Genomic DNA, 25,821 nt, shown 5'->3' on the forward strand with positions numbered 1-25,821 from the left:
GATGGCAGAGCCCAGAGAGTGGTGGTGAATGGTGCCACATCCGGTTGGCAGCTGTCACTGGTGGTGTTTCCCAGGGATCAGTGCTGGGCACAGTCCTGTTCAATATCTTTATTGATGACCTGGACGAGGGGATTGAGTCCAGCATCAGTAAGTTTGCAGATGACACCAAGCTAGGAGCAGGTGTTGATCTGTTGGAAGGTAGGAGAGCCCTGCAGAGGGACCTGGCCAGGCTGGATGGGTGGGCAGAGGCCAATGGGATGAGACTGAACAAGGCCAAGTGCAGGATTCTGCACTTCGGCCACAACAACCCCAAGCAGCGCTATAGGCTGGGGACAGAGTGGCTGAGAGCAGCCAGAAGGAAAGGGACCTGGGGGTACTGATAGATAGTAAGCTGAAGATGAGCCAGCAGTGTGCCCAGGTGGCCAAGAGAGCCAATGGCATCCTGGCCTGCATCAGGAGCAGTGTGGCCAGTAGGACAAGGGAGGTTATTCTTCCCCTGTACTCAGCACTGGTCAGGCCACACCTTGAGTGCTGTGTCCAGTTCTGAGCCCCTCAATTCAAGAGAGATGTTGAGGTGCTGGAACATGTCCAGAGAAGGGCAACAAAGCTGGTGAGGGGCCTGGAACACAAAGCCTATGAGGAGAGGCTGAGGGAGCTGGGGGTGTGCAGCCTGGAGAAGAGGAGGCTCAGGGGTGATCTTATTACTGTCTACAACTACCTGAAGGGACATTGTACTCTTCTCCCAGGCAACCAGCAATAGAACAAGGGGACACAGTCTCAAGTTGTGCCAGGGTAGGTATAGGCTGGATGTTAGGAGGGAGTTCTTCACAGAGAGAGTGATTGGCATTGGAATGGGCTGCCCAGGGAGGTGGTGGAGGCACTGTCCCTGGAGGTGTTCAAGAAAAGCCTGGATGAGACACTTAGTGCCATGGTCTGGTTGACTGGCCAGGGCTGGGTGCTAGGTTGGACTGGATGATCTTGGAGGTCTCTTCCAACCTGGTTGATTCTATGATTCTCAGGGCCAGTCTTGGGCTAGAGTAAGGCATCCAAAAGTTCAGCACAAGACCCTTCTCAAAAGAATATTTAAATGATCAGGCTTCTGAAACTTCAGACCTTCCTCTTACTGTGGAGGGAAATCTGATGTCCTTTGTTGCGGTCCCCTACCTGAGGATGCCAAGAGCTGACTAATAAACATATTTCAATCATTTAAATAGCTTCACTTAACAGCTGTAGGAAGTGCTTTAGATTTATAGCACCAGAGCAATTTGATCCCTTCCTCACTGTAACAAAATGAGCATTAATACCATTTTATCACCAGTTCTAATCTTCCAGGCACCATTTCACGCCCACAGATAACTCACTCCATAACTCAGTACCTACAGCAGCTGTTGGACACAAGCCCCCAGCCACAGCCGAGAACTCAATCTCTGCTAATCCCAGCCCTTTACAGCAACTCAGACCTGAGCAATCCAAAAGAAAACCATGAAGTCACTTAGGCTTATCTCTCTAATTGCCTGCTTGCAACTCAGGGGTTCAGTGTCAGCCACTTGCACTCACACAGCCGTCAGAAAAATCAGACCCAAAACATTTACCAAGAGCATTTTCAGAGCTGTAAGTGAAACTACAGAAATCCTGCTTACTGCTGCAGCTCCAAAAGTAGTTGTGATGGTTTGGGAGTTACCTGCCACCCCTCCCCCCCCACTTATGAAATCACTCAGACTAGACTCAGCCAGCTGGCAATAAAGGAATGAAGCTTTATATTCACAGCTTAGCACAATACACAAGCAGAGATTTACATTCTATACAGCTACAGATAGAAATATATAGGTTAAAAGTAATGCAGAAGCACAACTCCCCTCCCAGAAACCAGAGTCCCCAGGAGGGGCTCCCCACCACCCTTCCACCTTCTTCCCACCCCTCTACCTTATCCCAGAGTTTGCCTCGCATGCAAGGGGAGCTTCGAAGATCAGCCAGGGGGGTTGGGAAACAGAAGAATTAGTTATACAGAAGCCCCCCAGGGCACCAACTGTGACAGAGACATACACGCACTGACACTGTCTTATCTATGGTTTGTGTTCTTGTTTTGATACATCTCTGCAAGCCTATGAATGAAGCAGACATCAGCACTGGTTTTCTTGTTTTACAGCTTATAATCTATTTTTTCTCATTAAAATATTCCAGTTAGCCTCAAACCAGCAGAGCAGAGAGAGGGAAAGAGAGCAAACGTCCATGCCGCTCCTCTGCTGTGTCTCTCTCCAGCTCTGTGGCTCTGTAACAGACTCCAATTCTCTCGACAGTTTAGTTTCCCTGCGCTGCCCAGTGCCAACACACTGAAAATGTTAATGAATGCCATCCCATAAATATTTAATGCACATTTTCCTGCGAGTCTCGCTGTGATTAAGGAGCGACCTCGTTACCCAGCCCCACACCTTTCATTCTTTCTTTATCTTTGTACAAAACACCCAGAGTTTGAGCCATGCCTACGCGATTGAGCTGCTGGAAACATCGCTGCATAAAGCAAAGCAATGGGGCAAAACCCAAACAAAAAAGTGTCCAAGGAATGTAAAGGGAAATCTAACCCTGTCAGAGCAAATATTTCATCCCAGCTACCCCCTCCCAGGATCTGCAGAGATAGCAAAGCGGAGAGAACAAGCCAGCAATAAATATCTGTGCTCATAAAGAAAATATCTCTGCTTGGATTGGCTTTTTCCATTGCAGTTGGAGGTCCTTGGCACCACAGGAATGTGCATGTACCATCTGGATACAGGTACCTGAGGGTCTGCTCTGCTCCGACACCAATTCCCAAACAGCTGCATCAGGAACTCTGCTGCTCTGCCCTGTCTGCAACTTGGAGGATGTCCATGGTCTGTCTGAGGTTACACAAGCAATCCAGGACTGATGTAGAAAGGAACATGGATCAGCCAGAGGCATCGCCGTTGCTGCTCTGGCATTAAAACACCTGTGATGCTCATCTGAGGTGTCCAAAGCTCAGCTGCCCACCTGGCCCATGGTGCTTGCATGTACAACCTCATGCTAATCATTTAGGAGTCACGATATAGAAATAGGAGGATACTATTCTCTGGGCTACTGAATTCATACATTCAAATCCTTCACACCAACCCTTAGCTGAGAAGTTCTTTGGTGAACTAAAGTGAAAGCTGCAATTCTCCTGGGATCACCCAAGACCACAAGAGGAAGGTCCTGGGGGGTCCTAGTGGCTAACAAGTTACCCATGGCACAGCAATGTGCCCTTCTGGCCAAGAAGGCCAATGGGATCCTGGGATGCATTAAGAAGAGTGTGTCCAGCAGGGCAAGGGAGGTTCTCCTCCCTCTCTACTCTGCCCTGCTGAGACCTCTTCTTGAATACTGTGTTCAGTTTTGGGCTCCCCAGTTGAAGAGGGACAGGGATCTGCTGGAGAGGGTCCAGCGGAGGGCTTCGAGGATGATGAGGGGACAGGAGGGCATGGCTGATGAGGAGAGGCTGAGGGACCTGGGGCTGCTTAGTCTGGAGAAGAGAAGACTGAGAGGGGATTTGATAAATGTTCATAAATATCTGAGGGCTGTCCACGATGGGGGGAATGGACAGGCTCTGCTCACTGCTCCCTGGGATAGGACAAGCAGCAATGGGTGTAAGTTGCAGCAAAAGAGGTTCTGCCTCAACACAAGGGGAAACTTCTTTACTGTAAGGGTCCCAGAGCACTGGCACAGGCTGCCCAGAGAGGTTGTGGAGTCTCCTTCTCTGGAGCCTTTCCAGGCCTGTCTGGATGTGTTCCTCTGTGATCTGTGTTAGATAGGATTGTCCTGCTCTGGCAGAGGGGTTGGACTCGATGATCTGCTTGGGTCCCTTCCAACCCCTAAAATCCTCTGAGCCTGTGGTCAAGCACCCAGAGGCAGCCGAGGCAGCAGCGGGGCCGGAAGCACCAAGTGCAGTGTTTGTGTCTTCTACCAAAGGCAGCACAGGGTTTTTGGAGCCCATGTCCTGGATGGAGGAAGCACTTGTGCTGGAGACATGCCCGTGCTGCTGCTCAGGGCTCTGCATCATGGAACAATGCTCTCAGGCTTTCATGTGGGCCACGGGAAAGGTTTCCTCTGAGAGAGGGAATTCCTACAATCCAAATTCACACCAAACTGCTAAAAATAAAGAGGACTGGAAGGAATAAAGCTTGTGTATGTTAGAACTCTTTGGTAAATCCTCCCAAATACATAATTTTTTGGCACGGATGCTAAAATGTAACTGGAGGGCAAGCATTTATTTCTGTTCTAGCTGGGAGAGTCCCAGCTTCTGCCTCTCCCATTTATAGATGGAAGCAGGCTCATTATGCAACACTTGTTTCAGCGAGTTCTGCATCAGGCAGGGTGTGAAGCTAAGGCTAACAAAGGGAATATCATTAAGAGTAATAAACAGTACAAAAGCATGAACAAATAAGCTTGTCTGAAGCATGAGCTGCTGCTGCATCTATCACAAGGCATCTCCAAAGTGAGAAATTTGAGTCTCCCTGCTCCAAGACACAGGAGAGAGGGCAACGAATGGTGGTGTGTGAGCAATAGTGGAGAGGAGTTGGTGTCAGCTGGCGAGGCTGCTTTTGCAGTGCCACGCAGAGACACTGAGTGGTCAACACAATGCCATATCCTAATGCATGGGGAAATTAAAGGCTGATAGCTTTAAAAAATATGTATTTTCTTCTCTAGAACTGGCCTTGAGACACTGCCTCATCACTGGCCCACTTAATGCACACAGAATGTTCAGCAGTGTGCCCAGGTGGCCAAGAGAGCCAGTGGCATCCTGGCCTGCATCAGGAATGGTGTGGCCAGCAGGAGCAGGGAGGTCATTCTGCCCCTGTACTCTGCACTGGTTAGACCACACCTTGAGTGCTGTGTTCAGTTCTGGGCCCCCCAGTTTAGAAGGGACATTGAGATGCTTGAGCATGTCATGTCCAGAGAAGGGCAACGAGGCTGGGGAGAGTTCTTGAGCACAGCCCTACGAGGAGAGGCTGAGGGAGCTGGGATTGGTTAGCCTGGAGAAGAGGAGGCTCAGGGGAGACCTTATTGCTGTCTACAACTACCTGAGGGGTGGTTGTGGCCAGGAGGAGGTTGCTCTCTTCTCTCAGGTGGCCAGCACCAGAACAAGAGGACACAGCCTCAGGCTGTGCCAGGGGAGATTTAGGCTGGAGGTGAGGAGAAAGTTCTTCCCTGAGAGAGTCATTGGACACTGGAATGGGCTGCCCGGGGAGGTGGTGGAGTCGCCGTCCCTGGGGCTGTTCAAGGCAAGATTGGACGTGGCACTTGGTGCCATGGTCTGGCCTTGAGCTCTGTGGTAAAGGGTTGGACTTGATGATCTGTGAGGTCTCTTCCAACCCTGATGATACTGTGATACTGTATTTTGTTTGACTGCATAACGCTGGTGCCACAAGTAAATGTACATCTGTGGCATCTCATGTAAAATTCACTGTCACCAGGAGAGCCAGCCTTTGGGAAGCACCAACATCCATCTCCTGGTGTTGTGTCCACAAACACTGGCACTACTTCCACGGCCAGCCTGAAATGGTTGGATTTACAGGGCAGCACATCCATGAATAAGGTGATGGTGCTGTGTTACTCAGTCTCTGGAAGCAGCTCACTTCCAGCCCCTCAAGGAATCTCTTCTGGAGAAGGACCAGGTGGTGACCATCAGGATATTCCAGCACTGATGGCACAGTCCCCTCGTCAGCATGCTCACGCAGTGACTGTCCCCCAGATCCCTGATCGAGCAGCACTGGGGTAGTCAGCTCGTTTAGGCTTCTTTATTGACCCACATCATGATCACAGCTGCCTCTTGGAGAGGGGAAAAATAGCCCTTTGAAAGCAGAAAAAACCAAAGACTTGTGTTTTGGGGGGTTTTGTTTGTTTGTTTTCCGCTTCTTTTGTCCTCTGGGTGAACAAATAGACTCTCCTAGGGTGTAAGTAGATCAAGTAGCTAATTAAGGAATTAACCAGTAACTTAATCAAGGTCATTAGAGACATTGCCATTGTTTAAGTGGGAGCAGGGCAAAGATACGCTTGTGCAACCGGAGCCCTTAAAACCTTCAGGCATCCCAGTCTACACTGGGGGAGGAGGTTGCACACCATCCCACTGCTGGTGCCACAGCCACTGAGGAAAACACTCAAATCCCCTGGCAATTTCCTGCAGACAGAACATTTAATCATCCCCGAGGCATCAGTGCAAAAATCCCCAGTGAAGGATTCACACCTTGAGAGAAATCGCTGTAAGAAACGGCACCATCTCCTGCCCTGGGATGCAGCCCCTGCCCGTTTTCAGCAGAGGTTTGAACAACTCCTGTGCAGAAATAAAGTGAAATATGTTGGCCCACATGCATTTTGCTTTTGGCATCCTGTGCTGACTTTGCTCCTCAGCAGCTGCTCCTGAGATGGACTTTGCTTTCTCTCCCCCTGCCCCCCAAGGGGATGCTTGCACACCAGCACCGCATCGCTCGCTCTAATTACTCCACCAGTTGCACAGATAAAACATCTGCTGAAGAGTGAAAGAATCCTAAAGCACACAAATAATTTGCCCTGCCTAAGCAAAGCAAACAGAGGGTGCTGTTAAACACCCCTGCCCAGCAAACAGCCTCAGAACGACAGCCCAGAGAAGGCGTCTGGCAGGCTGTGCCTTCCCCAGCAGGCAGGAATCCCTTTTCCCAACCAGTCTTGTTTGCCACTAACTCAGCCTTCGATCCTCTTAATGCCTAAAGTATCCAAAAGCAATTGCACTCAGCAAACCTGAAGTACTTAGAAGCCTTTGTTTTGCCTCAAAGGAATTGGACATCTTTTCCCCTGAATTCATGTGAACAAAGACAAACAAACTTCGACATCCCAAAGCTTAAAACCAAGCCTTTATCCTCCGTATTAAACACAGCTGCCACAGGTTCAAAATTTGCATTTTGTCACTCTGAGTAAATCCTTGCAACAGCTGAGAAGACACACGGTACGTTGGGAAACCCAGAGCCCAGATAAGCTCCAGGCTCCCGCAGGGTTTTACTCTTCAGGGGGTTTTGAGCAGAGTGAAGAAGCAAGAGCGTCTCGGGGGCTGCCGAGAGAAGTCACATTCGCATCAAGGAAAAGTTTCATGGTGTCCTCTGGAGGAGATATTAGCAGGGGATACAGCGCATCCCTGCTCCAGATGGGCTGGCAGGGCTCAGCCTGTAGTGAGAACTGGCGCTTGGGAAGGCAGCAGGGAGCAGAGCTGGAAAAGAAAATCGCTTCCCAAAGCAAACATTTGCACAGCATTAAAGCGGCTTACACTTACTGATGCTATAAATCGGACGCGACTACTCACCTAGGCTAAACAGGCGTTCACTCCATGCGCTGGAAAACCCCCATCGCAGGATGGACAAGGGCAGAGGGAAGGACGGGAAAGCAGGGAAAGATGGACGGACAGCAGCGAGGTAAACGTCTGTGGAGCTGGGGACCGTAGTGCATCCTCCGGCAGCGGCTGAACCAGGAGCTGCCTGCACGCCGCCGAGGCTGCGGTCATTTGGGGAGGGAAGGCTCCCAGCTGCCGACCCAGCCGGCGGAGTGACGCCCACCGCACTTCCAGCTTATTGGTGAAAACTGTAAACCCTAATCCAATCCTGCCTCTCCACCCAAATTTAGCTCTCCACGGGGCCAACATCCCTTCCAGTTTCAACTAGCAGCATGAAGGCAAAGTTGTCTTGCCAATATATAAATCACATCGGGAGAAGCAATAAAAAAAACCCACACTCAATTTGCTTCACCTCTCTCTCTCCCTAAAGAGTTTCTTATCTATCAATTCAAGGGACCACATCCTTCAGAGTGCACTGGAGGAAGCCAGCAGCTCCAGCACGTGTCATAGAATCAACCAGGTTGGAAGAGACCTCCAAGCTCAGCCAGCCCAACCTAGCACCCAGCCCTAACCAATCGACCAGACCATGGCACTAAGTGTCCCAGCCAAGCTTGGCTTCAACACCTCCAGGCACAGCGACTCCACCACCTCCCTGGGCAGCCCATTCCAATGCCAATCACTCTCTCTGCCAACAACTTCCTCCTAACATCCACCCTAGACCTCCCCTGCCACAACTTCACACTGTGTCCCCTTGTTGTGTTGCTGCTTGCCTGGCAGCAGAGCCCAACCCCACCTGGCTACAGCCTCCCTTCAGGTAGTTGTAGACAACAATGAGGTCACCTCTGAGCCTCCTTTTCTGCAGGCTGCACACCCCCAGCTCCCTCAGCCCAGATTGAAAATCAGTGAGGTGCCAGTAAAAGCCATATTGATCAGAACAGTACCATGGACACACCTGGATCAGGGCTTTGTCACACACAGAAGAGGTTTTATAGGAAGGGTTAGCACATGTTCCCTGAAGTTACACTGGGTCAGGGCTTTATCACACAGAGGAGGTTTAATAGGAAGGTGTAGCACATGTTCCCTGAAGTTACACCGAGTCTCACAAAGGTAACCACTGGATCATGAAGCACTGCTGGTAAACAGCCTGGCCAGTTGACACATGTGGTTTTCCTCCCTTTGCAGCCTGGTGCAGACATTTGCCATAGAGAAATGGTTTTCTCTGCAGCACACATATCTAGATGCTCAACCACAATGTTTGCTGGCAGTGCTTGGGTTAAGGTGGAGACTACCGGCTGAGCTACACTGCAGGCAGCCTGCTCTAGGGTAGGGAATCCCTGCCCATGGCAGGAGAGTTGGAACTAGATGATCCTTGTGGTCCCTTCCAACCATGACTGATTCTATGATTCTATGGCTTCAAAATCTTCATTTGCAAACAAGGAATGACAGGGGAGAAAAGCCTCTCAGGCAACTGCACATTTCTGCACTCTGTTACAGATGTGCAACCTGGAGCAGCTCCAGAACATGGGCTGGCATTTGCATGAGCTCTGAATGGACACACACACACACACAGAACTACCTCTAAGGGGGCTGGAGCAAGCAGTATGTGCTCCAGGTGTCCTGGTAGGAAGCCAGCAGGATCTGGACAGGCTGCTCAAGGCCTTTGCAGAGGCAGGCGATTCATAGAATAGAATCACAGAATGGTTTAGGTTGGAAGGGACCTCAAGGATCATCCAGTTCCAACCCCCTGCCATAGGCAGCGACACCTCCCACTAGAATAGGTTGCTCAAGGCCTCATCCCACCTGGCCTTGAACACCTCCAGGGAGGTTGTGAGACCACCCTCACTGGAAAGAACTTCCTAACATCTAGTTTGAATCTTCCCTCTGCCACTTTAAACCCATTCCCCCTTGTCCTGTCATTACAAGACCTTGTCAATAGTCCCTCCCCAGCCTTCCTGTAGGCTCCCTTCAGGTACTGGAAGGCCACTCCTGTAAGGTCTTCTCTTCTCCAGGCTGCAGAGCCTCAACTCTTGTAGCCTGTCCTTACAGCTGGACTGCTGCAGCCCTCTGAGCATCTTTGTGGCCCTCCTCTGGACTTGCTCTAACAGTTCCATGTCCTTCTTGCATTGGGATTCATGTATGAGCAAGCAGGGCTTCCAAGAAGTGTTTCTGAGGAGTACTCTCATTGTGAATCTAATGAGCCCTTTTGCATTTTAACCCCACCACCATCCCAAGCTTTAAATATAGAAATAATCAAAACACACATTAAAAGAAGAACTTATTTTGAACTTGGCAGTGTTGATCTAAGAACCATCCCACTTGGGAGCAGGACTGGAAGAGCACAGGCAGCCTCGGGGAGGGCTGAGCCTGGCGCTAGGGGAACAAAAGCAGCTTACAAACCAGGTTTGCCATGCGAGAGCCTAATTAGACCGAAGCCCACACAGCAAACAGACAGACTACAGAGGAAATTGGAGTCTAATTTACATGGAGAACGATTACTTACTGCAACCAATTAGTGTCAAGCTGACTGACAGACTACCCAAAATACATTCTCCCCACCCTCCCCTGCAAGTCTGAGCAAAAGCTTTCTTTTCCCTGGGTTGTTCAGTAGGTGAGCAGGAGCACCTCACCGCTAGACCTTGCACAGCTAACCGTGACCTTTTGAGCTTCCCTGTAACGAACAAGAGTTAGAGCCACTCGTGTGCCACCCAGGGCAAGTCTCTGCTAAGCCAGAGACAGCAACAGTGGAGAGCAGTGTGATATGTTTTCCTTCCTGATGGCAGCCTGAAGGTCCCGACAAGAAATGCTTTCCTGCGTATGTGTTCTGTACGGAGGTCTTCATCCCCTGGTTTGTAATGATACAGGTTAGGGTTGTGTCTGTGTAGCCAATAGCCTCTGCAGCTCGGGTGTGCAGGTTTCAGGTCCTAACTCGAGTTGCTGGCCTTTGCACCATACCGCAGCGTCACGGCTGTCATGGGCCAGTGCCCCCAGCCAGGACAGCCAGCCCTCGGTACTTGCTTGGCTGTCTCACTAAAAGAGCCCTTCTTTGCAGACTGGTCTCCTTCTCCAGCTGTGCTGCTCCCCGCGTTCTTGCAGGACCATGGCTGCTCAGCAGGCAAGTGGGGGCATCACACCGCTGCTGGAGTGAGCCAATGCAGAGAGACAATTTCTCCTTGGCTGGCACGGCACAGGGGTACCGCGGTCTCAGCAGTGCCTGTGCCGGGTAAGGACATTGCCTTTGCTCAGGGCTTTGCTGTGCAGTTGTCCTGGAAGAGGATGACTTTGTTGCATTTCCCAGAGCACAAAGCAGTTGCTCATTCTAGAGGGAACTTGCCCTTCCTCTGTATTGGCTAGTCCAAACCACCGGTGAACTGACTTACAAAGCTCCTGAAGTGCACACATGCTCCTGACCAAACACCGTTTATCTCCCTCTTGTTGTTGAAGAAGAAATGACTCATTCAGTCGTCATTCTCTTCCCAGGAACACGCTGTCCTTTGCTCCAAACCCCAGACTGCGTTTTGAATGCACAAACGACAGCAGCATTTCAGTGCTACTTGCCATGTTATTCTTCATAAACTTCTGAGGGCAGGCTCTCTGAGCAGCTCCTCTGACTGCTCCTCAGAGATCTCTTGCATATGCATGCTCAGGCACGCAGAGACACATTTTGGATATTTAAGAGCAGGCAATCAAGCCTTCCTGTGAGAAGCACCAATATAAAGCACATTTCAGGACTTTATGGGTCTCCCGTACAGATGAGCTCAGCTACTCTTTTAATCTCTGCAGGCTACGTGGATATAGAGCATTTGAAAAGGAAACTTATCCTAAGAAGGAAGCTCGGAGGAAACACTTATGAAGGATCTGGTAGCTGTTTGGTAATATCTGGAGACAGCCAGGACCTCAGGTGATTTAAAGCATCAGCAGAGATCCTTTTATTTTAGTTCTCCTCAAGTCAGTGGTGCTAAACTAACTCACTCCGCAGCAGCGCCATCAAGAGAGGTGACGCAGGAGCATCTCACTTGGGTCTCCCTTCAGCTACAGTCATCATGACGGCTGCAAACCCTGGTGGCCCTGGTCCCCCACTGCTTCCCCTCCCCCCAGCTAAATTAAAAGCCTCCATTAATTACCAAGTGGATGCACTGAAAACGCACATGTGCTCACGCTCCTCAGAATTAGGCTGTTAATCTGGTGTTTACGCTCCTGGACTTTATCTCCTCCACACCTCGTCTCTCCCCTGGGAGCTGACAGGCTGCCACTCTATGCAGCTCTAAGGACAACACACACGGCTTCGGTTTTAAACTCCCCTCCAGTGGTACGCCCTGCACCAGCTCTTCAGAGAGGGGCCTCCGCCGGCTGTAATTCCCATTAATTCCTCCCGTGATTAACAGGTCAGCTCACGCCGCCCCGATGACAGCAGGCGTCGGAAGTGCAACTCTATCAAAATTATCTATGCATAAAAGATGGTTATTACAGGAGCAAAAGCCTGCCTGAGACTTTTATCAGCTGCACGCTTGCTGCTCGCTTTTGTGCTGCTAACGACTTTATAGAGAGAGGGGCAGGCTCCAGCCTCATCGCCCTGCCTGGCGGTGTCTCCAGGCAGAGGAACCTCTCCTCTGTGGTGGGGAGATGCTGATTATAAAGCTGTGGAGGCAATCACTGCTGGAGGGGGGTAAGGGCAGGCAGGAGCATGGGGAAATTAGAGAAACCTTCTTCTGAGTGCATCCCATTAGGGCTGGTGGCAATTACATCTGCTGATCAAGTAGGTGGGCTCCCCAGAGCCCTCTCTGAAATTACCTGGGGGAGGGGTGGGGGAAGGGTGGGTAGGAAGGTGAGAAAAAGAAGGAAAAAGGACAAAACCAGGGAAAAAAAGCAAAATAATCCTCAACACAACGGTGGCAGACATCACCTCAGCTGCCTGGGAGCAGGGCAGAGGAAAGCAGCCTTCTCCCTGCAGGCATCCCCGTGCTGGTGGTCACTCAGAAGAGGCCCACAGAGGAGATAAAAGGCAGTCAGGCCCACTGTAAAACACTTGTAAAAATGCTAATGGTCTCAGGCTCTTTCCAGCCATCTTGCTCACAGCTAAATCACATCTTTTATTTGCTTCCCGGCAGGATTTGCTTGGCTTTGGACTCATGTTTGTGCTCATACACTGCACATGCCCGTGCCCAGGTCAAAGCTGGCGTGGCCCTGTGAGCCAACCCACGCTGCAGCCATCAGTGCCAAGCTCTGCAGACCATTCCAGTTTCTTCACTAGTTCCGTGGCAAGAAGAGACTCAACATCTTCCTTGCAATATCGACTAAGAGGAGCTATTGTAAAAACAAAAAACCAGAAGAAAAGGTGGGAACTTCAGTTGCCAGCACAGTGCAGCCTTGCAGTCACGACCCTGGAGCTCCTGACAAGGTGACACGTTATTAGGAAACATCCATATTAATCCCTGCTGTAAAACACTATGTTCAGCCAATTAAACTGCCTGAGCGCTCCCGGAGACCTGTGCACTCTCCTTTTTGGTTTGTAAATGCCCTCTTAGGGCAAGGAATGGCTTCTGCAGAGATGAACCCCCCAGCTCCTTCCAGCCCTGGGGGGGGATGTGTGTGTATAGAATGTTCTTGGCTGCTTTCAAACACTGCACATTAATCTGTGCAATGGAGCCTGTCTCCTTCAGCGCTCAGATGATTTCTCTTCGAGGCGGGTAAGACAGAGCTGTTCCACTTGGCATCACATCCCTTCCCTGCCCCCTTCCCAACCTTTCTTTTTCCAGGTTGTTGGGGTTTTTGTTTGTTTTGGTTTTGCCAGAGGAGCTCACAGGCATGTGAAAACCTGGAGATGCATGAGACAGCCAGGATGGCTCAGAAACAGACCTGAAAGATTATGGTTTTAACACATCAGATTATGAACAATACCCCTGCTCCCTTCCCGCAGCTTAGGGCACATCACTTATTTCTCCCTCAGCCATTTCTCTGCCTGTGACTGGACCCAGAGTGACAGAAACTGTTTCTCGAATGAAGGGCTGCTGGAGTACCCCAGAGAGGTCTACGGCTGGCACTTACTGGGATTTGTTCCCGAGTAACGTGAGCCCCACCTCGAGGAGCCTTGCACAGCTGTAAATCAGAGCATCCCCACCATGCCAGGGGCTCTCCTGGACAAAGCCAGGCATCTTTATTAACGTCACACTCAGGGCTTGGATTTTCATGCCTGTCTGCTCAGAATGTATGCAGGCAAGGATCCCCAGCACTCAGGCTCCTGCCAAGCAGGCACTTTGCTAGCTGCTTTGCACGTGTGACCACTGCAGCCACTGAAGCATTCTCTAAACGACTCAGATGTTACCAAGACCCAGATCGATGAATCATGAAGACTCTTCAAGTCTTCTTTAAATGTTAAATGTTGTGGAGTCGCAGTCAGCAGGCTTCCCCGTAGCAGAAACTTCAGCTGTGGCTTTGTCTGCTGGGAAGCATAACCCTGGCTGTGCTCTGAGCTTGTTGCTAGACCTATTGGTCCTTTGCCATGAGTCACGGTGGAAATTTCCCTTCACTTCACCTTCATTGCCTCAGGCATTCTGCTCCACAGAGACTGCCTGAGGAATGGAGCAGGAGCTAAACAGGGAGGGACCACAGGTCCCCCTCAAGCGTGGGACCAGCAACTACATACTCACACCTGGGTGCACCATGAAAGAGATGAGCACCTCTCACCTCCACCGTGGATGGAGAGGAGGGAGGGTGAATAGGAAGGATAAGAACTGTCTCAGGATGTTTGAGCACCCTAAAACCCTGCCAGCAGTCTCAGGCTTCTGCAATACATCTTGGATTTGGAAGCTGCAGTGGGGAGGCTGTGCACTTTTCCCTTATTTCCAAGCATCCTCAGATCCCCAGCTCCTGGCATTTCTACAACGATTAAGCACACACTCCTCAACATTGAAACCCCATAAACCAAAAATCCACATGGGGACTGCTCCCACAGACCAGCCAATGCCTGCCAGCAGCCATCATCCCGAGGCCGTCAGAGCTGCACGATAAATGAGTCCATTTTACCAGAGCAGGGTTTGCCTGGGACTAAAATGGAAACAAAAATTGGCTTGCAAAGATGAACTATGCTGTGACAGGTTTTTTTTTCTTGCTGCAATTGATTAAATACAGCACACAACAAACCCTTTTTCCCCCCCATGCTCCTTGAAGGGGGGGGGAGGAAATGACACCAAGCTAGGAGCAGGTGGTGATGTGTTGGAAGGTAGGAGAGCCCTGCAGAGGGACCTGGCCAGGCTGGATGGGTGGATAGAGGCCAATGGGATGAGATTGAACAAGGTCAAGGGCAGGGTTCTGCACAACAACTCCAAGCAGCACTACAGGCTGGGGCCAGAGTGGCTGAGAGCTGCCAGGCAGAGAGGAACCTGGGGGTGCTGGCAGATAGTAGGCTGAAGATGAGGCAGCAGTGTGCCCAGGTGGGCAGCAGAGCCAATGGCATCCTGGGCTGGATCAGGAGCAGTGTGGGCAGCAGGACAAGGGAGGCTCTTCTGCCCCTGTACTCAGAACTGGTCAGGCCACACCTTGAGTGCTGTGTCCAGTTCTGGGCCCTTCAATTCAAGAGAGATGTTGAAGTACTGGAAAGTGTCCAGGGAAGGGCAACGAAGCTGGGGAGGGGCCTGGAGCACAGCCCTGTGAGGAGAGGCTGAGGGAGCTGGGGGTGTGCAGCTTGCAGAAGAGAAGGCTCAGGGCAGAGCTCATTGCTGTCTACAACATCCTGAAGGGAGGCTGTAGCCAGGGGGGGTTGGGCTCTTCTCCCAGGCAACCAGACACAGAAGAATGGGACACAGCCTCAAGCTGTGCCAGGGGAGGTCTAGGGTGGATGTTAGGAAGAAGTTGTTGGCAGAGAGAGTGGCATTGGAATGGGCTGCCCAGGGAGGTGGTGGAGTCACTGTGCCTGGAGGTGTTGAAGCCAAGCCTGGCTGGGGCACTTAGTGCCATGGTCTGGTTGACTGGCTAGGGCTGAGTGCTAGGTTGGACTGGCTCAGCTTGGAGGTCTCTTCCAACCTGGTTGATTCTATGACTCTATGATAAACTCAACAGTCTAAAATGAAGGCCAGCAGAGTGAGATCCTGCACAGATTTCCGAAGATGCCATGGTTTTGTTTTTCAGAGGAAGCCTGGCTGCAGAGCATACACACTGCAAAATGGCCCAGCTACCTCTGGCACTGAATATAAACATAGGGGAACCTAAAAACCATTCAGTGCTTTTATCTCAACACAGCCTGCACCACAAGGTGCAGCCTTGGTTCATCATTCTGTTGCAAACCAACGCGCTGCTTTTGATCATTTTAGTGTGTCACAAGACTCAATTTGATCGCAGAAACAGGATGAACAAGCCCAATCAGAGGTGCTACCCCCAACCTGAGCCAGAAGCTTTCCAAACAAAGGGTATTTGTAGATACCAAAATCACCATTTCTCTTCAAGACAACTGATCTTGTTCATTAAAATATAAGCAGCCCCAGAGGAATTCTGGTTGATCACTATGAAATGAGCAAGCCCCATGCAGTTTTTTCCCCCTGGGACTGCAGCTTGGCTTTAGCATAATCCTGAAGGTTACTTACATCTTCTGCAGCTTTTTCCACTGCTGCAGACTAACCAGAGCTCCTTAGAGAAGCACTGCCAGAGAAACAGAAGTCCTAGGTTTTATTTTCCTCCTTTCCCATCTCTTTTACCTCTTTTTATATGTTATGCCTTGCACAGGAGTAGTAAGGAGACCACAAATACTCAAGATAAAAAAGCCTGAGAGAAGACCCCATGGAGCAGCTGTGAAGGGTCAATGTTCCCCATACCACAGCACTAACACTTCTTCCTCACTCCCCAGCCTCCAGCACCATCTGATGAAGTGGGAGCTTGGGAGCCTTTCAAACACTAGGTTTTGGTCTTTCTCCTTTTCAAGAGAAGGGCCTAAAAGAGGGGGAAAAAAACCTGTGGCTCCTTAGAAGGCAATGGGAAAAGAAGCCTCCTCTCTTCGGAGGAAAGGGCTCATTGGCCACTGGAATGGGCTGCCCAGGGATGTGGTGGAGTCGCCGTCCCTGGGGCACTTCAAGGCAAGGTTGGACGTGGCACTTGGTGCCATGGTCTAGCCTTGAGCTCTGTGGTAAAGGGTTGGACTTGATGATCTGTGAGGTCTCTTCCAACCCTGATGATACTGATACTGTGAAAACACAGCAGGTTCCTTGCGTATTGGAACGCTTTGGGGAGAGGATCTTACAGGAATGTTTCAAGGCAAGCACTTAACTTTCTGCTTCAGCGTCCTGGATGCAACCTGGATGCACTCCAGTGCAAACTACCCCAGGGAATCCTGCCTTGGCAGGGAGGTTGGACTCGATGATCTCCGGAGGTCCCTTCCAACCTCTAAAGTTCTGTGATTCTGTGACTCTAATTCTTCCCAGTCACACAAACTCCCTTCCTCTCCTGCTTTTGCCCTATCCGCTGAAACAGCTGTGCACAGGGAATGAAAACAATTAAACACTCTTAAACAAGCAGGGCTGCAACTGGCACAGTAATGAGGTCGTTATGCTCCTTAACATGCTTTCTAAAAATAAAACTACATGCAGGTACAGAGATCTCCTGGCTGCATGGTGCCCGGGGAGCAGGCTGAATGCAAAGCCCTTCACAGCCTGCTTCGCTTTGCTTGTTTCAAAACACATTGGGCCTCAGCACTACGAGGGTTCAGCTGCAGTGCAGGGTCCCAAATTTCAGCACCTCTCGAGTCAAGGGGAAAGCCAAAAGTCCTGTTGGTGGCATGACCAGAACTTGTGTTACGTGCCAAAGGCCACCTGTCAGCATGGTAGCACACAGGCAGGCTAAGGGACCTCCGCTCCACAGCCAGGTGCCGTCGGAGCTCAGCACGCACACCTCAGCCCGCGTCTGTGATGTGCTCTCTGTCACTATCATGGGGCAGACAGGGTCGAGGTCTATCCTGGGAGGGATCCCATCTGGTGAGCAGTGCTGGTTTGAATTACACAGCAGCCTGTGATGCAGAAGGCTCATTTAAAGTAATTAGAGTCATCATGTGGGCACACGGTGGGGGTGGGGGGCACAACTTCAAAGGATGCTGGTAGCCTTGATAGCACAAGTCTTTTATAGTGCTCAAAAGGCAGAAACTCCTCTGTGCCCTTGAAAGTCTCCTAAGACACTGAAGCTATGCAGAATTCTCTTTGTTTTGGGGGGAGAGGGGAAATAAGGTCACTGCAAACCCCATTCCAGTGAAAGCTAAAGGTGACATGGACCAGGAACAGTGTGGCCAGTAGGACAGGGGAGGTTATTCTGCCCCTGGACTCAGCACTGCTCAGGCCACACCTTGAGTGCTGTGTCCAGTTCTGGGCTCCTCAATTCAGGAGGGATGTTGAGGTGCTGGAAGGTGTCCAGAGAAGGGCAACAAGGCTGGTGAAGGGCCTGGAACACAAACCCTATGAGGAGAGGCTGAGGGAGCTGGGGGTGTGCAGCCTGCAGAAGAGGAGGCTCAGGGCAGAGCTCATTGCTGTCTGCAGCTACCTGAAGGGAGGCTGTAGCCAGGTGGGGTTGGGCTCTGCTGTCAGGTACCCAGCAACAGAAGAAGGGGACAGAGTCTCAGGCTGTGCCAGGGGAGGTCTAGGGTGGATGTTAGGAGGAAGTTGTTGTCAGAGAGAGTGATTGGCATTGGAATGGGCTGCCCAGGGAGGTGGTGGAGTCACTGTGCCTGGAGGTGTTGAAGCAAAGCCTGGCTGGGGCACTTAGTGCCATGGTCTGGTTGACTGGCTAGGGCTGGGTGCTGGGTTGGACTGGCTGAGCTTGGAGGCCTCCTCCTGCCTGGCTGATGCTACGATTCCATCTGACTCCACGTGCAGGTCACACAGGCTCAGCCGCACTGCCATGCGCTGCTTCGCTCCCGCCGCTCTCGGGCGCAGTACAAACAGGGGCTCATGGACACTGAAAGCTGTAGGAAGCTTAACATTTACTTGGCTTTTGTGTAAACACTTATGTGAATTACACCAGTTTCAGCCAAGAGGCTCAGCACCCTGCTGTGCCAAGCCCTATAATTCATTACAATTAAAAGCAGAGAGAGAGGCAATCAGGCTGGACCAGTACTGTGCTGGTATGGATTTACTCCTCCAAATGGTTTCCAATTTGTCTTCACAGCAGCTCAGCCTCTCTGGGAGAAACCCTGCTGGCATCTGCCCTGGGCTGCATGGGGATGCTGCTCCTTCACCCCCAGCACAGTCCCTGGCCATGGGCTTTGCTGGCTGCTTGTGAAACCACAGCAACACAGAAAGGGGGGATTGGAAAGGGTGTGTGGAGATCATCTTACACAATCTCTCTGCTAAAGAAGACTCACCCACAGCATGTTGCACGGGATCATATCCAGGTGAGTACTGGATCTTGCCAGAGAAGGAGAAATTCACAATGAGAAGTTGGCTTTACCAAAGCCATAGCACAGTGGAGGCACCCAACTGCAGCCAAGCTGTGGGCAGCTTAGACCCAGGTGTGACAGTTTGAGAGTTCCCCACCCCCCACTCTTATGAAATCATCCTCATCCAGACTAGACTCATCCAGCTGGCAGTTAAGGAATGAAGCTTTATATTCACAGCTTAGCACAATATACAAGCAGTTACAATCTATAAGGTTATAGACAAAAATAGACAAGTTAAAGGTAACACACAAAGGTAATACACAACTCCCCTCCCAGAAACCAGAGTCCCCAGGACAGGCTCCCAGCCACCCTTCCACCTCCTTTCCACCCTCTGCCTTATCTCAGAGTTTTGCTTTATGTGCAAGGTGAGTTTGGGGGATTGGTCAGGGAGGGTTAGAAAGCAGGCCAGGGAGAAAAGTCCAGGCCCCAGCTGTGACAGAGACCCGCTGTGTTATCTGTGCTTGTGTTCCTGTTTTTATACATCTCAGCAAGCCTATGAGTGCAGTAGGCATCAGCATCGTTTCCTTCTCGCAGCCTATCGTCTAATTCTTCCCACCAAAATATTCCAGCTAGCCTCAAACTCGCACAGCAGGACACATACAGCCTCACCACACCACCCAGTCAGGACCTTCTGGGCTGTGCACTTACTTGTACCATCAAGGTGAGGTCAGTGCTCACTGCAACTCAGCTTGCAGGAAGAGGAGCACTGCCCTGGCTTCAGGTTTCATACATATACGTAGACATTGCATCCTGACAAACATCACAACAACAACAACAACATCCCCCACAAGCATGTGCATCACTCCAAACTGCAAGGCAGTGCCTATCCCCCAGCTCTCTATCTTTCTTACTCAGTATTCATAATATGCAAAGCTATTAAACTATGGTATGGGAAGTGCTGCAGCTTACAGTGCTGCAGACAAGCGGTGTTATCATCTGGTATTTCTTCTTTTGTTGTTACAGGGAATCTTCCCACATCTCTGAAAATAATCCAATTATTGCTTGCCATTGGTAAGGTCACTCTTGCTTTGAACAGAGATTTGGGTAATGCTCTGATTACTCTTAAGCAAATATTGCTGGAGCTTGGGCAGAAATTTCAGAGAGATTGAAAATCCATTTTACTGGAAACCACAGATGGGAAAATGTTCACACTCTAGAGGATATAAACAACAGCAACAACAACAAAAAAAGGGACCATTTCTCTGCCTTATTAGCAATAAATATTGGTTTATCTGAAATGGACAGGTATTAAAAATACATATTTGATTTTTCCTATCACTTAGCCTTCAAAATATGGCAATCATTAAATCATTAAATGTTCCCATATGGACTCCAAAAAGTATTGAACTACTTAAATGCAATCTATGGAAAGCAGCCGAAGGTTTTGTATCACTTAGGGGAATAAAAGAGCTCTCAGAAAGAAGCAGATATCAAAGATCAATCTGTAATAAGGAAAAGGAACTTAACATCCCTTGCAGCAGCCTCAGAGATGTTTTTTTCTGCATTAAGCCAACGAGATAACAGGAAAATCACAGAAAATCCAGATGATGCCAAGAAAAGGTGTCTATTATATTTCTTTTGCTGCAATTAATCACAGGTTCTTTACTGTCACAGACCATCTTTAGGTAACTGCAAGAGAGAAAAAGGACAAAAATACTCAAAGCTGGTTTTTTCTTCCCCCCCCTTAAGAGGGAATTAATCATATTGTCAGTGAAAGATGGGTTTTCTGGCATCACTTTCTTGGACTGGCCAACTGCTATTAAAAACACCCCACTGCTAGGGTGTGCTCTCCTTTGCTGAAAGAGAGAAGGCTGCCTAGGATTAACCCCCAGGTGGCCTCATCTCTGTGATACCACCAGAAAACCCAGGCTGGTGTCTCTGGATTGGGGGAACAAATGCCAACAGCTGTGGTGGTGGTCAAGGCCGCCCGACCCACAGATGGCTTTTCATCCTCCTCTCCTCCCTGCAAGCAAATTGCTTGCTGGAGAGTTTCCTCCCAGTGCCCTTGCCATACATCTTTGGCTGGGATCTGTGTCAGGGTCCTGACTGGGGCCTCGCTTGGCCCATTGTGCTAGTTTGAAGCAGGGTAGAATGTTTTGGTGAGAAGAACTAGACCCTAGGCTGTGAAAGTAAAACAGTGGTGATGTCTACTGCCCTTAGAGTCTTGCTGAAGAAGAAAGGAAAATAATAGATAACACTCTGGCCATTTTGTCTCGCTTTCTGGCTGGGCTTCTGACTGAGCTGCATCTCCCTAACCTCACCTTCCACTCACCTTTGCTTCTTAACCTCTTGGCTGAACCTCTATTCTTCTTTAGGACTGGGGTAAGGTTGAGAGGGGCAGGGGGAAGGTGCAGGGGTGGTTGAGAGCCCCTCCTGGGGACTCAGGTTTCTGGGAGGGGAGTTGTGTTTCTGTATTACCTTTTACCTTGTCTATCTCTGTCTCTAACTGTCTATACTGTAACTATCTGCTTGTATATTGTGCTGCTGTAAATAAATAGCTTCATTTATATTCCCAGAGCCGGCTGAGACTAGTCTGGGTGATTTCTAAAGTGTGTGGGGAGGTGGGGAACACCCAAACCATCACACCCCTGTAGGTTTGGCCCTTTTCACTGCTCCATCTTCCCCCCACACATACTCTTGTAGGCTCCTGAGGCTCCCAGCTCCGCAGGTAGATGACACCAGGGCGGATGTCACGGTGCTGTGTGAGGGGCTGAGGTAGCTGCTGACATGCCACCAGGGACCGGGACGGGGAGCGGGAGCGCTGCGCTGTCTCTCTCCTAGGAAACCTGCTTGTCTGCCTCAGACATGCCAAATTCCCCAAGGGACAGGGAAGAGGGGAAATTGCATCCAGAAAACCTATTTAAAGCAATACCCACTGTCACTAGCAGAGCCAGAGCGTGAGCATGCCTCAGCCCTCCTGAGCACTCTGTTCACTCCAGCACAGGGCTGGCGATGATGCATCGGACACATGGCAGCACCATCACAAAGCCTAACCCTGCCTTTGACCTGTCTGTCTTTGCCTTCTATCTTCCCCTCTTGGACCGAGAAGGAGACCAAGAAGGCCTGATGAGGAGGGGCTCACTGCCAAGGCAGCCTCTGTGAAGAAAGGATGCCCAGGGGACAAGGGTAGCCAGAGGATGATGCACTAGTTTGAGGCAAATGGGAATATTTAATTGAGATAAATTAGATTACAGGCTGTGAGAAGGAAACAATGCTGATGGCTGCTGCACTCGTAGGCTTGCTGAGATGTATAAAACCAGGAACACAAACATAGATAAGACAGTGTGTGTGTGTCTCTGTTGGAGCCTGCGCTTTCTCCCTGGGCTGCTTCTCTGTCACTAATCCTCCTACTTCTACTACCCCTGGCTGAACCTCCAAACTCACCTTCCATGTAAGGCAAAACTCTAGGATAAGGTAGAGGGCTGAAAAGGAGGTGGAAGGGTGATTGGGAGCCCCTCCTGGGGACTCTGGTTTCTGGGAGGGGAGTTGTGTTTCTTTCTGTATTACCTTCACCTTGTCTATTTCTGTCTGTAGCTGTAGATATTGTAACTCTCTGCTTGTATCTTGTGCTAAGCTGTGCATATAAAGCTTCACTCCTTAACTGCCAGCCAGCTGAGTCTAGTCTGAGTGACTTCATAAGAGTGGGAGGGGGGGAGGTGCATAACTCTCAAACCATCACAGATGAGTAAAACCCCAGATGAGTCTTGACCCCATCGAGGGCCAAGGAGCCCTGTGGAGTGCCCACACCACCCCTAGCACTGGCCTCACACCTCTCTCCCCTCAACCAAGAGGCACTGAGCTGCAGGCATGTTAGGCAGCGGGTGGTGATGCTCTCATCCACACACTTAGGCTGATTTCTGCTTGAACCACAGTCCCAGTGATTTTCTCCTCTTTGCTTCTTAATGCTTTGCTCATTAATGCCTGCAACCCACTCTGCAGCATGGACACCTGCACACTTTTAATTGCTCATGGATTGCCTTGATTAGTTGGCTTTCAGAGACTTCTGACTTCCCTCAAGAGGCATCCACGAAGCAGGCTGTAAGCTAACAATGCCAATCCAGTTTGCTGGGCTTTATTTCTCCTCAAATACACACACCTGCCAGGGCTTGGGCTTTGCTTGGACCTTCCCTGGGTATCTACAGTGCTGTGAAATCGGAGTGCAAAGGGTAGAAAATGCTGTCCAACGCAGCTGTACTTCTCCTGGCCTCTAGATTTGTGTCCTGTGTCTGTATTCCTACAAAAACATGAGTTGCCCTTTCCTAATAAAAACTAGATTAGCTTCTTTCTTTGTTGTGCAGCACAAGACTGCACCTTCAGAGAACAAGCAGCTGCCTGAAAAGCTGAAACCTGAGTATTTAACAAATCAATATTTGTTCCTCAGGAAGAACATGAGACTGTTTGGTTAAACAGCAGGAAAGAAAACTGCACAGAGTGTTGCGCTTGCTGTTAAGGGCACTAAAAGCCAACACACAGGAAAGCCCATGGGACAGGATTTTTAACACCATCCTGTGAGCAGCAGAATAACCTCCAGATTAAAAGTGCATTAAGGTAATTATAAGCAGTGCAGGGGTGATTGGCTTAGATGACCTTTAAAAGACCTTTCCAACCCAAAAGATTCTGTGCTTCTAAAACACCCCTGTGACCTGACAGTGCCTTGTCAATGAACTCCTGAAGCTGTGCCAGTACAAAAGGTGTCTGCTTTCCCAAATCCCTCTTTGGAGTGAGTTTGGCTCTCCAGTGAGCAACCAAGCCCAAACCATGCCATCATTTTCCTGCCAGCTGCAGCAACAGGTTATCCCAGCGTGCTAGTTTGAAGCTAGCTAGGATGTTTTGGTGAGAAGGATGAGGTTACAGGCTGTGAAAAGAAAACAAACAGGATGATGTCTGCTTCACTCATAGGCTTGCTGAGAGATACAAGAACAAGAATCCAAACACAGATAAGGCACTTCTTCAGCTGGGGAGCTCCAAGCTGCATTTCTCTCTGTAGCCTCTCTGCCATCTCTCTGATTAATCCACTGTGCTTCCTAACCCCCCTGGCTGAACCTCCATTCTTCCTTGGGACTGGGGTAAGGTTGAGAGGAGGGGGAGAAGGTGGAAGGGTGGTTGGGAGCCCCTCCTGGGGACTCAGGTTTCTGGGAGGGCTGCTGTGTTTCTGCATTACCTTTTACCTTGTCTATTTCTGTCTCTAACTGTCTATACTGTAACTATCTGCTTGTATCTTGTGCTAGCTGTAAATATAAGCTTCATTCAATTTCCAGAGCTGGCTGAGCCTAGTCTTGGTAACTTCCAAAGTGGGAGGGCGGGGGGCAGAGAACACCCAAACCACCACACCCAGCATATAGGACTTACTGCTGCAGGATGCAGGATGAAGGTGCTGCAGGGGAGCCCAGCACACTGAAACACCTGGGTAGCTCCTCAAAGCATCCCCCTTCCAAAAACTAGCCTGACTGAGACAGGCTGAGACTCAACAAGTGATGGATGGGTGTGAGGTAAACGAACAGCTGCACAATCTGAGCAGAGGCAGGGCAAACTGGGAGGTTAGACTAGATGACATTTAAAGGTCTCTTCCAACTCAAAACATTTTATGTTGCTATGAAAATGCAGAGCCAGATAGCAAGCAATGCCCATAGCTATGATGGCACAGTGTGGACCTGATACAGGCAAGTTTTCAAGGAATAAAAATTAACACAATGAAACTATAGTAAAACAACAATCATCTCACTCCAAAACCCAGCAACAACCACTGCCAAACCAAACCTGACCTCAGCTGGCAGAGCCCTTTCTAAAGAGTTTTGCACAGTGCAGGGTTCTACACTTTGGCCACAACAACTCCAAGCATTGCTACAGGCTGGGGACAGAGCGGCTGAGAGCTGCCAGGCAGAGAGGGACCTGGGGATGCTGGTAGAGAGTAGCTGAACATGAGCCATAAGTGTGCCCAGGTGGGCAGCAGAGCCAATGGCATCCTGGGCTGGCTCAGGAGCAGTGTGGGCAGCAGGACAAGGGAGGTTCTTCTGCCCCTGTGCTCAGCACTGCTCAGGACACGCCTTGAGTGCTGCGTCCAGATCTGGGCTCCTCCATTCAAGAGAGATGTTGAGGTGCTGGAAGGTGTTGAGAGAAGGGCAGCAAGGCTGGGGACGGGCCTGGAGCACAGCCCTGTGAGGAGAGGCTGAGGGAGCTGGGGGTGTGCAGCCTGCAGAAGAGGAGGCTCAGGGCAGAGCTCATTGCTCTCTACAGCTGTCTGAAGGGAGGCTGTAGCCAGGTGGGGTTGGGCTCTTCTCTCAGGCAAGCAGCAACAGAACATGATGACACAGCTTCAAGTTGTGCTGAGGCAGAGTCAGGCTGGATGTTAGGAAGTTCTTCACAGAGAGAGTGATTGGCATTGGAATGGGCTGCCCAGGGAGGTGGTGGAGTCACTGTCCCTGGAGGTGTTGAAGCCAAGCCTGGCTGGGGCACTTAGTGCCATGGTCTGATTGACTGGCCAGGGCTGGGTGCTAGGTTGGACTGGCTGAGCTTGGAGATCTCTTCCAACCTGCTTGATTCTACAATTCTGTGATTGCAGAGGATTACCAGAAGTACTGCTATGTTTAACACTGTCAGTTTACATGCAGCACCTGATAGTGCTGACAGGGTACAACACTTTCCAAATAAACTCTAGAATCAGGAAGACCAAGGCAAGATCATTACACCTGCTGCTTTTAATCAGGGTTACTTAGATGAGAAGAGCCTGGGGAGGCTGAAAGCAGGATGAGAAAACAGTCCAGGTGGCTTAATACAGAAACCCAAGGCAGCTCATTAGCATAGAAGGAGCATTGTCAAAGAGCACAGGTCTGCACCAGAGCACCACCCAGGTGTAACCGAGCCTGGCTTTGTAACCCAGAGTGAAGGAGACCTTTTGGCACAGCAGTGAGGCTACAGCCTGCTGCAGATCCTGGTCTGTAGATACCATGGGGAGGAGATGGTGGCTTTGGCCACATCTGCAACCCAGAGCGGTACCCTGACACCATGCAGAGCTTACACTGCCTGAAAGAGCCAGGAAACACCACCTGTGGCATTTTGTCATGAACCTAGCCAAATAACC

The 25,821-nt window shown here is 50.3% G+C and overlaps 1 protein-coding gene across 2 annotated transcripts in view; it reads right to left on the reverse strand.

Annotated features, from left to right (window-relative positions):
* The window catches only part of PRICKLE2 (prickle planar cell polarity protein 2), a 151,312-nt gene that overhangs the window by 70,206 nt on the left and 55,285 nt on the right, over positions 1-25,821 (reverse strand). Inside the window, exon 1 of one of the 2 annotated variants that reach the window (XM_064157012.1) lies at positions 7,313-7,554. The exons of the other annotated variant lie outside the window; for it this stretch is intronic. The gene's annotated coding sequence lies outside the window, so the exon portion shown is untranslated. Of the gene's footprint in view, positions 1-7,312; positions 7,555-25,821 lie in introns of those variants that run through there. 2 annotated transcript variants of the gene reach the window in all.

Source organism: Pogoniulus pusillus, chromosome 16 (genome assembly GCF_015220805.1).
Source record: "Pogoniulus pusillus isolate bPogPus1 chromosome 16, bPogPus1.pri, whole genome shotgun sequence".
Classification (NCBI taxonomy): domain Eukaryota; kingdom Metazoa; phylum Chordata; class Aves; order Piciformes; family Lybiidae; genus Pogoniulus; species Pogoniulus pusillus.